At 40.5% G+C, this 15,929-nt stretch overlaps 2 long non-coding RNA genes across 3 annotated transcripts in view; one reads left to right on the top strand and one right to left on the bottom strand.

Annotated features, from left to right (window-relative positions):
* Positions 1-15,929, bottom strand: part of LOC145457646 (uncharacterized) — a 379,671-nt gene that overhangs the window by 149,269 nt on the left and 214,473 nt on the right. The gene's annotated exons all lie outside the window — the stretch shown is intronic.
* LOC145457385 (uncharacterized) lies at positions 11,917-12,566 on the top strand. Of its 2 annotated transcripts, none has more exons than XR_013920864.1 (4): positions 11,917-12,045; positions 12,163-12,299; positions 12,369-12,446; positions 12,502-12,566. It is a non-coding gene; the product is annotated as an uncharacterized LOC145457385 (long non-coding RNA). The 2 variants fall into 2 exon arrangements; XR_013920863.1 differs by having other exon boundaries at positions 11,947-12,090.

Genomic DNA, 15,929 nt, shown 5'->3' with positions numbered 1-15,929 from the left:
AATTACAATTACTCCATGCTAAAAATATCAAATTACAATTACTCCTCGCATGCTTCAATTACATTACAATTACAATTACAATTGCTGCTGTTGAACATGTAATTGAACAATCATAAATTCAACCGTGCTCCTTGACAACCGTAGCGTCGTAATTAACAACAATTCAAGTATTCATGTTTCATTCATGATGCGCAAATACCCGTTAATTAATAAAAAGAAAAAACGTTTTCGAACTATATACAGTATGTCGTTGAAAAAAGTATTATAATATATGCAAGTGTTGGATTTGCGTATATAGTATATAATTAAAGAAATAATATCATTTTTATCGAGGGACGTAGGAATTAGGATGAGGAGTAAAAACAAAATCGTGCTTTGTCAGATAAGACGTTATATAATATTCAGTGATCTGGTTAGTTAGCCAGACAAAGTAACGATGCAGCATCGTGATCTGAAATCGTATTGTAGATTGCCAACCCACGGATATATGCGCAAGATGTGAGTCACGGATGAATGCACCGAAAAACTTTGCAGAGCCGGCTAAAAGCAGCAAACCTTGTAGTCCTAGAGCTGGCGATCCAAGCGTCTAAATTTGATGCATCTGGTCTTTATCGTACGCTATCGATGCACTAATTCCGAAAATACAAATTAAAATCTCGTCAGGGCAATGTAACTGCTCCAAAATAGCCGTTTAAGGCCGACTGTTTTGAAAAGTGAGAGCGCTGCAGCAGCATGACCAGTTGACCACAACAATGACCAATTACGCCCAGCAATTGTTCAGAACAATGCCGATTCCCAGACTTTCACGACTATTTTGGGATGGTACCATTGCCTGGAAATATACTTTTATTGCGGAATCAGTGCGACACTAGCTTCCGATTAGGACCATACATATCAAATTTCGACGCCTGGATCTGCTGCTTTTAGCCGGCTCAGCAGTTCGCTTCTCGGCGTATTCAATCGTGAGTCACGTGTTGAGAATCCATCCGTTGGTTAGTAAGCTAATAATTGTATACAATGGCAGCCGAGGCCAGCATAGCGGTAAAAATAAAAACAAAACTTCGCCCGCAAGGACGAAGTCAAGGGCTTCCGCAAATGGATCCATCAAATTCCTTGTCGACATTTAAAGAGAATGCATTATAAGTCAATTATTTTACGTTGTGCTTGTCAGGTCTCAATAGCAATTTAATGTAATTGAAATTGTAATTTGGCAAAATTTTTGTCAAATTACAATTACAATTACACAAAATAAAAATGCTTCAATTACAATTACATTACAATTACATTGAAAAATGTAATTAATTACATTGAAAAATGTAATTAATTACATTAAATTACAATTACAAATTACAATTGATCCAACTCTGATGGAAACCACCACAAAGTATACACGTTTTCCTTCCAGAAGACTTATTCTGTAAAGCAGACAATTCAGAGCTGTGGGACAATGCAGGCAATTGTTCTGGCGGATCTGAAGTCTTCTGCAGTTCCTGATTTCCCGGAACCATGTTAGCGGTAGGAGGAGAGATTTCATAGGACGAGGAAAATGCTTGTGTTCGTTCAAGAGAGTCGGCTATCGGCATGGCTTTTTCGAGTGTTAACTCATCATGTTCAAGAAGACGCAATCTAATACCAGATGAGCGCAAGCCTGTAATTAGGGCATCTCGTACGGCCTCCATATTGTGCTCTTCTGCACTAACAGCTTCGAAATTGCAATCGCGCGATAGGGCGACCAACCTCTGAGAAAACTGAGGGACAGTTTCGCTAGAGTCTTGCTTAGCAGTTGCTAGTAAATGTCTAGCATGCGTGATGTTCTTTTTCTTCCGGTATAACTTGGTTAGGTGCGCCATGGCCGATTCGAATGTGCCACGATCTTCGAATAAAGAGTATAACGCTCGGCGATATGTAACCAGTCAAAATAGCCAACTTATCGACAACTACGTCGCTGCGGCCACTGTGAGATGGTTGTCCAGTGTCTGTGCTGCTCGTCAGTGGCAAAGAAGACTCTACAGCCGATATGAAACTTGTCAACATATTTTGTCCCAGTGGTTGAACACCTCCAAAAATCTTTAGAGCTTGGTAACAATTCTAGAACCGGCACGCGGATATACTTCTCTTGAGAGAAAGCCATTCCAGAGTCGATTGTATCAATAGCAGTTAATAAAATTGTGGTGACCTTTCGAGGAAAATGTAGACGAATTTGCTTGATAGAGCTTTCTAGGTTTTAATTAACTGATATTCGGCTACAATCTAAACGGAACTAAGACATGCACTTTCAAGCGTGCAGACATAAGCAACTGAGGTACAAAGAGAATGAACAGAGCGAAGTAAACTAATTACAGTAATCAGTAATCAACCAAGTGTCTCGAACAATCACCACAACTATTTCATGTAGAAATTCGGTAGACTTCTATTATTTCAAAGCGAATTCAGCAGCTGCACTTCGTGAAATATGTGGTCGTGTCTTGAAAATCCGCGCCTTCGATTTGATATGAACGAGTGCCGGAAATCCATTTTCACAAATATAGGTGGTGGCCAATGTAATAATACCGCGTAACGCTCTATACGAGACAATTGGGTATGATCGCAACAAATATGGCAACTCAATTGACGAAAAAATAAAATGGATATATAGCGTCAAGCCTGGTCATTTCTATCTAGCACGGGGGTGGGCAAACTACGGCCCGTGGGCCGCATGCGGTCCGGAACACTGTTTTGTGCGGCCCTCGAAAGCCTCAAGAAAATATAATGCGTATTGAAATGTAATTTTGAAGCACCTTGGCAATAATACCCTTTCTTAATATATTTCTTCATGAAAATGATAAGTTATAGTTTAACTATGATGTTTATTTTCTTCCTGTCGTAGTAGCCTGATCTCAAGGACCACGCCTTTTCAAAGGTTTCAGTTGGGAAGAATCACCGAAATTCAAAATGGAAATATCATAATTCGGATCATGAGTGCGATTCAGAATTGGTAACTTCAGCAATTTTATTACTTTTTTTTTACTGTATTTGCGACACCTATTCGCGCGTGTGTTAGGTATAACTATGTCCTCGATGTGTGTGGAAGTATTTTATATTTATATTAACTATATTGTAGAAGCGTATAATTTAGGTAGCATGGTTATTAGGGTTGTCCAAAATTTGGAAAATCTCAAAAATGTTGGGTATCAATGTCTCTTTCTATAGATTATTGATAAAAAGAAACAGCAATGAGTCTAGAATAAGCTCACAGGAAAGTGGTTAAGATTTGTCGCAAAGCGTTTGAAAGTAACGACCGACGAGTGGGCGTGCCAGCGACCACAGAACGGCAACAAGACTAATAATCACGAAATCGCGACTCTCGATTGGTAAATCAGCTATGCTTCAATGATCACGATGGTGGTGGCTTGCTGATTAGCTGTTGAAGGAGTTTGCTAACGGCGGTGATTCTGCAAGCGCATTGTAGGTTGGTTTGCTGATAATGATTTAAGATTACTTCAGCGCATGTTGAGTTACTAAATACATGATGATGAACAGACAACAGCTGCTTCACATGAACTTGAAGCATGACATGCTTAATTATTGCGAAGGAATCCGCAGTAGCCCCCATGTCTGTTTTAACCGAGCGAAAGCACAGAACACGCGGAGAAATATTGCAAAGGTGCTTATGCAAGTGGCGAACGAGTTTCTTGTTTCAGAAGAGATGCATCATTATTGAATACAAATATAAAGCTTAACAATGACACTACTTCGTCTGATCTTATTAGTCTCCAGTCGTGCTATATAGCTGAAGTCTTGAATGCCCTAAGGATTGGCCGAATCCGCCGTTTATGCTGGGTACTTATTAGACTCTTAAAGCATAATGAATTCACTCATAAGTGCTGTCAAAGTCGTCAATGATGCCGTAGAAAGAGGTGTAAAGGTAAGCACAGACTATGCTGGTATGACCGCAGTAAAAAGACAGTTTGCTGGTATATCTTAGCATGTCGCGAATGAATCATGAATCATTACTGGCTGCAACACTACAAATGCTGGAATCAAACCTGACGTGGATATAAAACGAGCTTAAAATGAAATTGAAGCGGTGCGATAGTTACATTTCTTCGGGGTTCCATTATATAAGCTATTTGGTCGGCCCATATAACATCTTCTGAGCAGATAAGATTTTGTGAGGCATCCATCTCACATATGGTGTGCTGCACCAGTTTGCGATAACTAATATACTTTACCTACGCCCAAAAAAGTAGGAGCACTGACGCAATTGCAACCATAACTAGGTATTTCTCGGATTTATATTTAGTTCTAAAAGTGCACAATCATTCGCCTGCAATTCTCTAAGGCTGAGCTACACAAGCAAACTGTATTTCTATTGGTCATACCAGCATAGTCTGTGCTTATACCTTTTCAACTCTATGTGCGGCATCATTGACGACTTTGACAGCACTTACGAGTGAATTCATTTTGCTGTAAGAGTCTAATACAGGGGTTCTCAGCCCTTTCTTGGCCGTGGCCCATTTTCCGGTTTATAAATGTGCTGTGGCCCACCTGATATCTTACGGTCATAATCCTGTTTAACGCGTGGTCATGGACAGCGCCGATATGCCTATTTCTCTAAAATATGCGCATTTTTCGCAAACTAATGATATTTAAATCTCGATCTCCCAGGATATGCAATCGCGCGAAGCGCGAAAAAAAATTCTAGTTGAATAAATATCCTCCAATAAACGACCAACGAAATAATCTTGAACCCCTTCGAGCTCCCCCAATTGGGGGTGTGGGTGCGGCAGTTACGGCTCTGGTAGATCATGTGCTAAAACTCCTAACTAGATTATTTTCGTCCGCTGCTCCATTCGCGTCGCGAAACACAATGATGAGATCCCCGCACTGTGCGATTAGGAATTAGTGATGCTATTGTGGGGAATATTATAATCATTCTGGGCCAGCATTGAACAATTCATTGGTGAATGGGGTACTGCAGAGAAATGGAGAAAGATTTTTCAATATGCATGATGTAGGCTACTTTGTATGTCTTGTACCAAAGCAACTGAAGCTACGAAGTCAGAATATTCAATCCAATGATGCAATTCATTCCTGTGACGACTCTTTCATTATGTACAATGATTTCCAGGCCGGACATTTTAAACCGACTTCCAAGATTAATGCCCTCCGTTAAATCCTCAATCCATTAAGATTCGTTGCGGCGGTGCAGTATACCTCCGCCAGAAGTTGCTAATAATTTGCAATTATGGCTATTTTTAGCTTGCAATAATACGGCCTGCCGAAGTACAGTAAATCTGCACATCAATTGCATTTCATTTCGAGTTCATTGCATACCCCTTTCAACGGCATACGACATATGACCCTGCTGGAATACTTGGTTACTTCAGCATCATCTTCCAGTTAGGCCTATTATACGCTTAATTTTTTTTAGTTGCTGTTAGCTGTAGGTTGTCATAGCCAGTAGAAAAAGCCACCGTTTCTCCCGAACGTTTTCGATTTGTACAAGCTGACTTCATACGTGCCACTACGTCTAATCAGAGTCGGATGAAAAGCTATATGTATAGCCTACGTATAATTAGATAATACGAATATATTTTTAGCGAATAACATAAGAAATATAACTGAACTTAATTCTGAAATTTTCTAAATAGCTCTGTGGCCCACCTCAAAATGCTCTGTGGCCCACCAGTGGGCCATGGCCCACCCTTTGAGAACCCCTGGTCTAATAAATCCCCAGCATCAATGGCTAATTCAGTCAGTCCTTAGGGCATTCTAGACGTCAATTATAAACCATGACTGGAACCTAGTGAGATCAAACAAAGTAGTGTCATTATAAGCTTTATATTTGTATTCAATGATGATGCATCCCTTTTGAAACAAGATAAATTCGATCGCCAGATAAGTGCCTTTGCAATATTTCTCCGCAGGTTCTGTGCTTTCCCTCGGTCAAAACAGACACGTAGGCTACGGCCGTTTCCTTCACAGTAAGCCAGTCATGCTTTAAGTTTGTTCATCATCATGTATATAGTAACTTAACATGTCCGGAATTAATCTTAAATCATTATCTGCCAACAAACCTACAATGTGCTTACAGAATCACCGCCGTTAGCAGACTCATTTTAAGGGGCACTGCACTCAAAAAATGATGTGGTCTCAAATTGATGGGCAAAACGAAATAATTTTTTTGGCCGCAGCCATTTTCTTCAGAACGCCACCGTAATGGAGCTGCAATTTATTGAAATTTCCAGAAACACATCCGGCTGCAGCTGTCGCGGCTCCGGGTCATTTCTTAACCCGTTACATGGCACGAGGACTTCATGGTCGCACTCGACGCGATTAGCGATTAGGCAGTCACGCAGAGGACGAACTTGAGATAGTTGTGAAATTTTATGAAGAGCATGCGATGCGTCATTCCCTTTGACTTCACACGATGTAACGGCACAACTTCTCGATGTCATTGCAGCTTGCAATAATGTCAATGTATATTCTCAATACTATTATGGAGACTCTGGGTAGAGCAAGACAATACCGTACACCAGTGGTTTTCCACCTTTGTGAGCTCCATTCACACTTTTTTTGAAAAACAATTTAATTCGCGCCAGTCAGCTGGAATTTAGTACACAAAAAGAAAAGCTAATCACTTTTGTATTTGTGGAGCTTCCTGTAGGTACAGAGCTTCATTATTTCACATTCAGCGTATCGTATTGTTGAATAATCAAATACTAAAATCACTGCAGTAGAAAAATCACAGATATCGCACTTCTGCTGTTCTCAAGGTGTCCGTTGCCTTTTCTGGGGGTATCGTGCAGTGATTTCTTTCGAAGCTCAAAGGGCGAACCCACGAACAATAGGGTTGTTCAGATTTGGGCATTTTTTGGAAACTTGTTTTGCGTAGTTGCAAATGATAGTTTAGTACATAAAACACTTCTATAAGCGATTTTGGTAATTTTCATCACGATCTTCCTTGCCCGCAAAGCCCCCATAGATCCATGGGCCAATCCTCCTTACTACTGAAGATTCACCCCCGCCGGTTGGTAGCTTTTGTGAAGTTTGCGGTAAAAAACGTCTGTGCAGAGGTGAGAAATAGGAGGTTGAAATATCTATTTGACGATTGAACATACCTCAGTCCTATACATGCCAAAGGTATCCCACCTTCAGGTATTTGGTACAGGTAGCCGGGTCGTATGTACGAGCGAATACCGTCATTTTCATCTGGTTTTTACTTCGTAAATGTTAATGAAAGACATATGGTATGTGAATGTAATGTCACCTTTATAGCAGCTCAATTTACCTACTCTATATCAGGTTTTGCAGTATTCGATACGTATGACAGAAAGATCCCGCCCCCTCCCCCGACCACAAAAACTCATGGTCGTCCTGTTCAAGACATTGTCATAGCGAATACAGCCAGAATACCTAGCTACAAGCTCACGATACTTGGCTTCTTCTTAAAAGATCATGACAATTAAGTCATGGCGCCAAAATGAGGGACCTGGTCCTCAACTACCAATGTCATTCTGTCAAAAAATGTCCATGGTCTTCCTACAGAAACAATAATCTCACTACATATTAGTCATTGTCGTCACCCAATATGGTATGTTCTTACAACTGAGTTCACATAAAAAGCAAATACCTGGCACAGACTATGTTTATGAAACTTGATGAATTTATTGTACGGAAATTTGCATTATCCGACATGAAAAGCAGGATAAGCCAAAACACAAATCCGCACATAGTATGCCGACCATTTACGTGACTAGAGACAATTGTGAAAGATGAAACGGAAGTTAATATCATTGAAGAACATGTTGAGAATTAGGTAAGCATAAATACACAAAGTGGATAACGACAGGCTCTAGTCTCAGGCGGGCTTCTAAGGATTTCAGTGTGGATTTATTGAAGTTGTGATACTTCTGACGGTGTTGCTCAACAACTTGCAACAGACTTTCCTCTTGGAGTTTATCGTCTGTGATGATCGAAGCAAAGTCGGCGTGAGTTAAACTCCTCGTTCAGCAGCGTCATTGACGACTTTGACATTACTTACAAAATGGCTCATTTCATTGTATGATTCATACTAAGGTCATTGTTCCACAGGCTGATTCAACCATTCTCCAGAACACTCAAATTAGTTGAACAAATGCCATGACTGAGGGCCCACTAAATCAGCCAAAGTCCTTTCTGATGAGAGAATGGGTGGCCAGTGTCGATAAGATTGCGGTTTTGCAGCTTTCAGTTGGCGGCTTGCAATGCTTTTTCTGGTATCGTAACTTTATTTTTCTGAGGATAGGGCATAAAGCACAGTTTCTTCCACAATTTACCATGGATTCTTCTTCGACTCATTAAGAGCAGATTTAGCAACATCTTTATCCGTAGTAGAGTAACCGCCTATCTCCTGAATGAACCGCAAGTCGTTTCCCGGCGCGTCACCCCAATGCTGCAGTCCAGCAAAGCAGGAACATATAAGCTTAGAAACAAGTTCATGCGCTCCAGTTGAGTAACGCAACTTGACGAGTATTGCATCTGATCAGCCCACATGAACAAATTCTGAGAATATTGAATAGGCCCCATCCACCTGACATGTCATGCATATGCTTGATAGGTATTCTTGCCATATTCCATATTTGACTACCTCCTCAGCGGTTTGAAGAAGACAATCCTGAGTTTTCGTAGTTTTAGGACATTCCTCTTTCAGATACAGCAAAATCTGCCTCCTCAGCGGTTTGAAGAAGACAATCCTGAGTTTTCGTAGTTTTAGGACATTCCTCTTTCAGATACAGCAAAATCTGCAGAACCTGGCGTAGAGTAGGTAACTTGGAGAGAATAATACACTCAGATGAATATCCGACCAAATAATGACCAGACTTGGATATTGTTATTGGTGGGTCCAGCACAATCTTTTCCAACGTTTCAGACATTCTTCTTCAACCAAATTCTAGTCTACCATCAAATTAGATAACTCGGTATCTTACAGTAACACTAAAATTGAGGCAAAGATTACTGACACAACATAATTACATATACCTTTCAGTAACATTCACTAGCTTAACATAAGCTGAAAATATCCGCGCATCTGTTCTCGACTCAAAACACAGTTGTGCTTCTTCGGTATACAATTCATAACAAACGTGCAACCAATACATGTTTCCCATGAACGCGATAGATTAGTTGGGTTGCCGGTGAACCCCCCAGCAAACACGAGATATATTTCTGACATGTTGAGATATCTTTTTCTTGTCCTAATTTTGTCCAAATTATATCTTGTGCTGAAACATATCATAAATATATCTCGCTGATATGTCCCAGATCATATATTTCTGTATATATCAATAAGATATAAATTGTATATATTATTTGTATCGCGCCGTACGTATATGCTGCATCTCGAAAATACATGAGGGATGTGAAATTCGATTTGGCTAGTGATGTATAGATTTCAGCTTATCAAAGCATTTCAAGGGTTATAAATCAAATGAAAGTAATCACTTGACACGGGATTATTTATCGTCATGCGACATAAGATAATTAAATCCCCGGTCGACGTTTCGGACTTTTAGTTGTTACTACTCATGTGAGATGTGACGAACATTCGCAATCCTTGAAATATATGTGAACAGCGTTTCTCGGACGCCATGTTTGAATGGATTACTGTTTTTCAACTGCAATGCGCAGTGCACTGCACACATCCACGGGTTCAAGTATCCGACAGGATTGGTTGAGATCGAAAAAGTTTCAATGCAGCAGCAAAAAATATTGTTATTTTATTCATATTGTTAAAATTATTTCGGCTCGAAGCTTTTCAACGCAGCAGCGAACGTCAAAATGTATGAAGAATTTTGTCTTTGTGCCGTAATAATGACAAGTACACATAGAGTCATGATTGGTTGAAAACGAACGAAAAAGTTCGGGTCAGGGATCACGTGATTAAAGGTTCCGTCAAGAGGATTGATTGATTGAGAAGACAAGCCACTTTCCTCCGTGAGGGAAATCGCTTTTACAGAGGGCTTTGAAACTGCACGTTCCGTAGGGCTTTAGACTTGAGTGCGTAATGAATTTACCGTTTGTTGTTAATATTGTCATATTGCCTGTCATTTAATGTACTGTTTGATTGTTGTCTTTGTGTTTGCAGATTCCTATCACTATAGCTTTTCTGAATCCGCAGTAATATGCATTCTGAGAAAAGATGAATATGCTGTACTGTTTGTGGAGGAGGAAGAATCGGTTGCTGTATAACATAGGGGCTGGAAAGCCAATGTGGAGGTGAGATCATTCATTCACTTCTTACTGATAAGTGATATGTTAGCTACCGGTAATTGATTGTGAATTGTATGAAATTGTTTGCATATATTCAGGAAACACCGGTATTGTATTGCTTGTGGCTAAAAATGGGACACTGTAAAACCCGCAAAACTTGTAAAACCCGCAAAACTTGCAAAACTCGAAAAAGCAAGGCATATTCAGGTAATTGTAGGTATCTTTTTACAATATTGTCACTGTAGGCCTCAAGATATCATGGATTAGTTATGGAATTGAACTGCCGGTAACTATACAGCAGGGTTTTGTGGGTGACTAGCAGGGTATTGCAGTTGGCTGCGAGGGTTTTGCGGTTGTCCAGTAGGGTTTTGAGGTTACCTAACAGGGTTTTGCGGTTGTCTAAGAGAGTTCTGCAGGTGCAAAATGGTGTTTTGCGGTTGACTACTATAGAATATTGCGGTTTTGTAGGAGAGTTTTCAGGTTTTCCAAGAGAGATTTGCGGTTGTGTAGGAGAGTTTTGAGGTTGACTACTGCTATAGTCACCTTCAAAACCCTGCTAGTTACCTGCACAACTCTTCTTTACGACCGCAAAACTCTGGTAGTCAACTGCAAAACTCTCCTATGCAACCTCAAAACTCTCTTGGTCAACCTCAAAATCCTATTTTTCACCCGCAAAACTCTGGTTATCAACTGCAAAACCCCTGTTAGATAACCACAAAACCCTTCTGGACAACCGCAAAACCCTCGCAGTCCTACTGCAATACCCTGCTAGTCACCCGCAAAACCCTGCTGTATAATTACCGGCAGTTTAATTCCATAACTAATCCATGATATCTTGAGGCCTACAGCGACAATATTGTAAAAGTTACTCACAATTACCTGAATATGCCTTGCTTTTTCGAGTTTTGCAAGTTTTGTGGGTTTGCGGTTGTATAGGAGAATTTTGCGGTTGACTACCAGAGTTTTGCGGTTGTATAGGAGAGTTTTGCGTTGACTACCTACCAGAGTTTTGCAGTTGACTACTAGAGTTTTGCGGTTGTATAGGAGAGTTTTGCGGTTGACTACTGCTAGTCACCTTCAAAACCCTGCTAGTTACCTGCGAAACTCTTCTATACAACAGCAAAACTCTGGTAGTCAAACGCAAAACTCTCCTATACAACCGCAAAACTCTCTTGGACAACCGCAAAACTCTCCTATACAACCGCAAAACTCCAGTAGTCAACCGTAAAACTCTCCTAAACAACCGCAATACTCTCCTATACAACCGCAAAACTCTCCTAAACAACCGCAATACTCTCCTATACAACCGCAAAACTCTCCTATACAACCCTGTTAGGTTCCCACAAAACCCTTGTGGACAACCGCAAAACCCTCGTGGCCAACTGCAAAACCCTGCTAGTCACCCGCAAAACCCTGCTGTATAGTTACCGGCAGTTTAATTCAGTAACTAATCCATGATATCTTGAGGCCTACAGCGACAATATTGTAAAAGATACCTACAATTACCTGAATAAGCCTTGCTTTTGCAGGTTTTACAGTGTCCCGCTAAAAATACCAATACTAAGACAAGAAGAGGAAGTCCCAATAACATATGATAGCAATTGGTCCCTGTACAAAATACATATGATATGCTCAGTCAGTAACGGAACTTAGAATTCGCAAATGTACATCGCAGAATTATCAGCACAATCTTCATCATCCATCTGTTTTAGATGAATGAAATGTGGTTTTGAAGTATATGGTGCGAGCTGCGGAGAGTAGTGGCTTGCCTTTGGATGTTTAAAGATGGAGCAGAATGACCAAAACGTAAACGTCAGCCAAACAAAAAAATTTTGGATACTTCTGTGTCAACGAATGGTAACCTTTTACTGTGTCTGGTATGTTATACACGTAGAATATATAAACAAGCAAAATTTTCATACTTTCTAGATGGGGCCAGTATTGCAAGGAGACGTATGCAGACACCAGACATGCCAAATTCAAGAATGCCATCATCAAGTTTTGAGAGTGAAAATCATGATCATAACATGGAAAGTAGCAGCCAGCTGCAGGAACTACCCCAGGCAGTAAGTTCCTAGCAATATGATTTCTTCTCGAATTTGAGTACGGTAATTTGAAATAATTCTGTATTTAAGATGCTCCTTCATTTGAAAGTATTGTTGACTTAGAAAACTCTGAACGTCAAGAATGTGCTGGCTTATTACAGAGCATTGGTAAGCTTCTCGCATATGGTCAAACTGACTATCTTGTAATCAAATATATTTTTAGCTGCTCTGTATTGTACATCCACACCTGCAAAGCTGTGCGATATCGAATCTTCTAGTTCGTCCGTAGAAAATTGCGACGTTTCGTTACCTGAAGATATGAAGTTGGAGCTGAACCAGATGATGGATCTCATGGAAGGTCATATGAACAACGACATCACGGCAGTTGCCCAGTATTGCTGAAAGTTGTTATTGAAGATCCGTGTCAAACCTTGTCTCAACTGTAACGACTTTAACGGGGGCAATTACGAGACGTCTGAACTGGTATGTTTTTGTTCCTCATTTGAATGAAGCGCTTGTTCGTCCAAATCATGCCATAAGTGCTAGCGTTATTAGTAGGGCAAGTTTTTGCAACTCATTTTTACAGCTTCCGGCAGCTTCCTAAATATTCGTAAGATATGTAGAATGCTGTTTCAAGCTGTTTGAAGGAATCTTATAGTGCAACGTTTTGCAACTTTTGTCCATTTTTTTAATGCAACATTTTGCAACTTTCTCGATTTTTCATGAAAGTATTTTCGATTCTGTTGAAATACACGGCCAAATTCGACTGAAACACCGTAAATCAGCACCGAAGTAAGGCTTTTAGGGGTATTTCGGTAGCTGAGCCAGAAAATTGACCTTTTTTTTTAGTCAATCTGGGAAGTTGACCTTTTTTTTTTAGTCAACCGAGCAAAATGTGGTCAAAATGGTCCGTGGACATCAGACATGGGGTGATTACTTTATGAATGTAATCGATTGCGATTACGATTACTTCGGAATCACGCGATTACGATTACGATTACGATTACAGCAAAATCAGGAAGTAGTCGATTACGATTACGATTACATTGGAAAAGTAATCACGATTACTCACGATTACATTTGTTTTGCTTCTTAGAACTATACTCTTAAATGATATATTGGAAGACAATACAAGGATTGCAATGAAAAGGCCTAATGAGATATCAACTCTCTTCATAGATCATGCGTCATTTGCTTATTACGTCATAATATACCAATCCCCAACTTTATAGTGGATGATTTATCGCATCCAACAATTTGCATTATTGCCAGGTCTTTACCTGCCATACCCCAAATTCCTTAATAGGGTGGGGAGCGTGCTCGAAGGGGACTCAAAAGTATTTCGTAAACCAACATAAATTATAGAGTATTTTCGAGAATTTAAATAATTCTTGAAAATGTTCTTCGAGCTTTGCGATTCAAATGTCTCTAGTACAGGGGTCACCAACGCGGACCAAATGAGTTGCCCGCGGTCGCTGTAGCAAATATCCAAATGAGAGATTTGAAAGTTGAAGCTGGTTTCATATGAGCAGAAGTTGAACATGGGTCGGCCGACCCCAAGAAACTTACGAACGCAGTCGCTCGGGGCATTGCTTGTCTTCTTCCACGCGGCGGCTCAACGGGAATCTATAGTTAATATTCCCGAGTCTCGACGCGGAGATTGGCGCTTCGGCGCGCACTGCAGCAACGCAACTGAGCCCGGAGGAGCTGGTGTGAGTTCCGGCGAGTGAGCGTTTTTTGTTCTTGGTAAGGGGCAGAAAGCCGGCCCAGTGCTCTGATTGTCTTACTCTAAGTGACGTAATCCAACTGAACACGGATAAACGGCGGGAGTAAGTGGTAACCCGTCGATCGTCGCAATAATCAGTACACTACACAAGAAGTAGCTTTTTGTTTCAAAATGGTTGGTGACCCCTGCTCCAGTAGATAGCTGGGTTTGAAATGCATACCTCTTCCCCTAAAAAAAACATTCATAGGCTATTTTATGGGAACAATCATTTCGGAGCCGGTCAATACCGCGCCACGATCACACAACACACCAAAAGACATGCAGTTTCAGACAACACGAAACTCCATGGGATGTGATACCAAAGAAATACCTTGGCCGAAACTTAGGATATTCGTCCATTGTCAATAGCCGCGCTGGGTGGGCGTGACTAATAACTCCTGTCCTTCCAATCTGGGCCCACAATGCAAATGTCACCCGGCGCATCCACAAAGGAATATAGTCATGACAATTTGTGTGTGCGTCTCACAAAAGGTATTCTTTTAGTCTGCTACGTTTGGGCGAGTACAATATTTTTTGATTATACAACAGACCGGAGGTCGCGAAATAACAACATAAAATAAAGTAAATATAATACTATACCAGATGCTATGATTATGAATTACGTGTCCCAGCTCTACAGGTAAATCTGACACTCGGGGCTGAGAGAGGTTACAAATGAATAGTAATACAATGCAATTACGAATATTATTGACGAATTCAGTTTTGAAAATTGACCAACGGTTGGACAGGGGAACGAGTTGCTGTTTTGGCTGAATTGCTGATTTGAATTGCTACAAACCACGCTAACATGTCACGCTATATAAGCGGGTGGTTATGGTGGCAGGTCCAAATGCTAAGTAAGGAACTGTGAAATAACGATTGACGCCCGTTTCAAGTAGTTATATGAGAATAAGATATAGTGAACATAAAAATTCTGCCTTCAACTTAATACTTATACCGCGAGCTGCTGTTACGAGAAACGGCTAAGCACGGCTCGGTTATGATATATATCAGCAGCTGTTTTTTTGTAATGCTTCGTTGCGGAAACTGCAATGTTTTATTCGACGAGTACAAAATTCCGAATCTTCGTCAGGTGCACGTGCGTACGTAGGCTTCCTGCTCGCCAAGCAGCAACGGTAAACTGCGTTTAACTAAGCACAACCAAACATCAATACATAAGTTACTATTTGAAACTATAGGCAGAGTGGCGATCAATATCCTGCTGCGAGGTAGGGGCTTCTGTAGTGTATTGATAACCTGATATACACCACGGGAGGTGTTCTTACAATAACACTGCAATGTCCATCGCATGTCTGTTTACTATGGGTGGATACTTCTTACGCAATGACGTACTAATGTGTGGATACTTCTGACGTAATAATGAAACAGTGGCGTTTGACAACAGACGTTTGTGCTATCGCTAACGTGGTATATTATCTCATTCTTGTTCACGAATATTCAGTTTATGTCATAGTCCTTGTACAAACAAAAAGTAATCGTTCTTTCACAAAAAAATCGATTAGATATGGGAAGTAGTCGATTACGATTACGATTACTTCGGATTTTTTTCGAATGTAATCGATTGCGATTACGATTACTTCAAAATGCTGTAATCGTCGTAATCGATTACGATTACTAATCGCGATTACCCCATGTCTGGTGGACATATGAGCATGCGACATTACAGCATGCGACACATGAGCATGTGGGTTAAATTACGGGTTAGGGGTAGGTTTGGGTTGGGTTAGGGCTAGAATTTAGGTTAGGATATATATAAGGGTTAATTTCAGGACTATATGTTTCGGGTTAGGGTAAGTTTTTGGTTTATACAGTCACATGCTGAAGTGACGCATGCTGATGTGTTCCATGTTGTACTGTCGTTTTCC

This window comes from Botryllus schlosseri, chromosome 15 (assembly GCF_051294905.1).
Source record: "Botryllus schlosseri isolate E-star chromosome 15, Bs_hap1, whole genome shotgun sequence".
In the NCBI taxonomy this organism is placed as follows: domain Eukaryota; kingdom Metazoa; phylum Chordata; class Ascidiacea; order Stolidobranchia; family Styelidae; genus Botryllus; species Botryllus schlosseri.
Note: the sequence above shows the minus strand (reverse complement) of the source record. Positions and strands in the feature narration are given on the sequence as shown.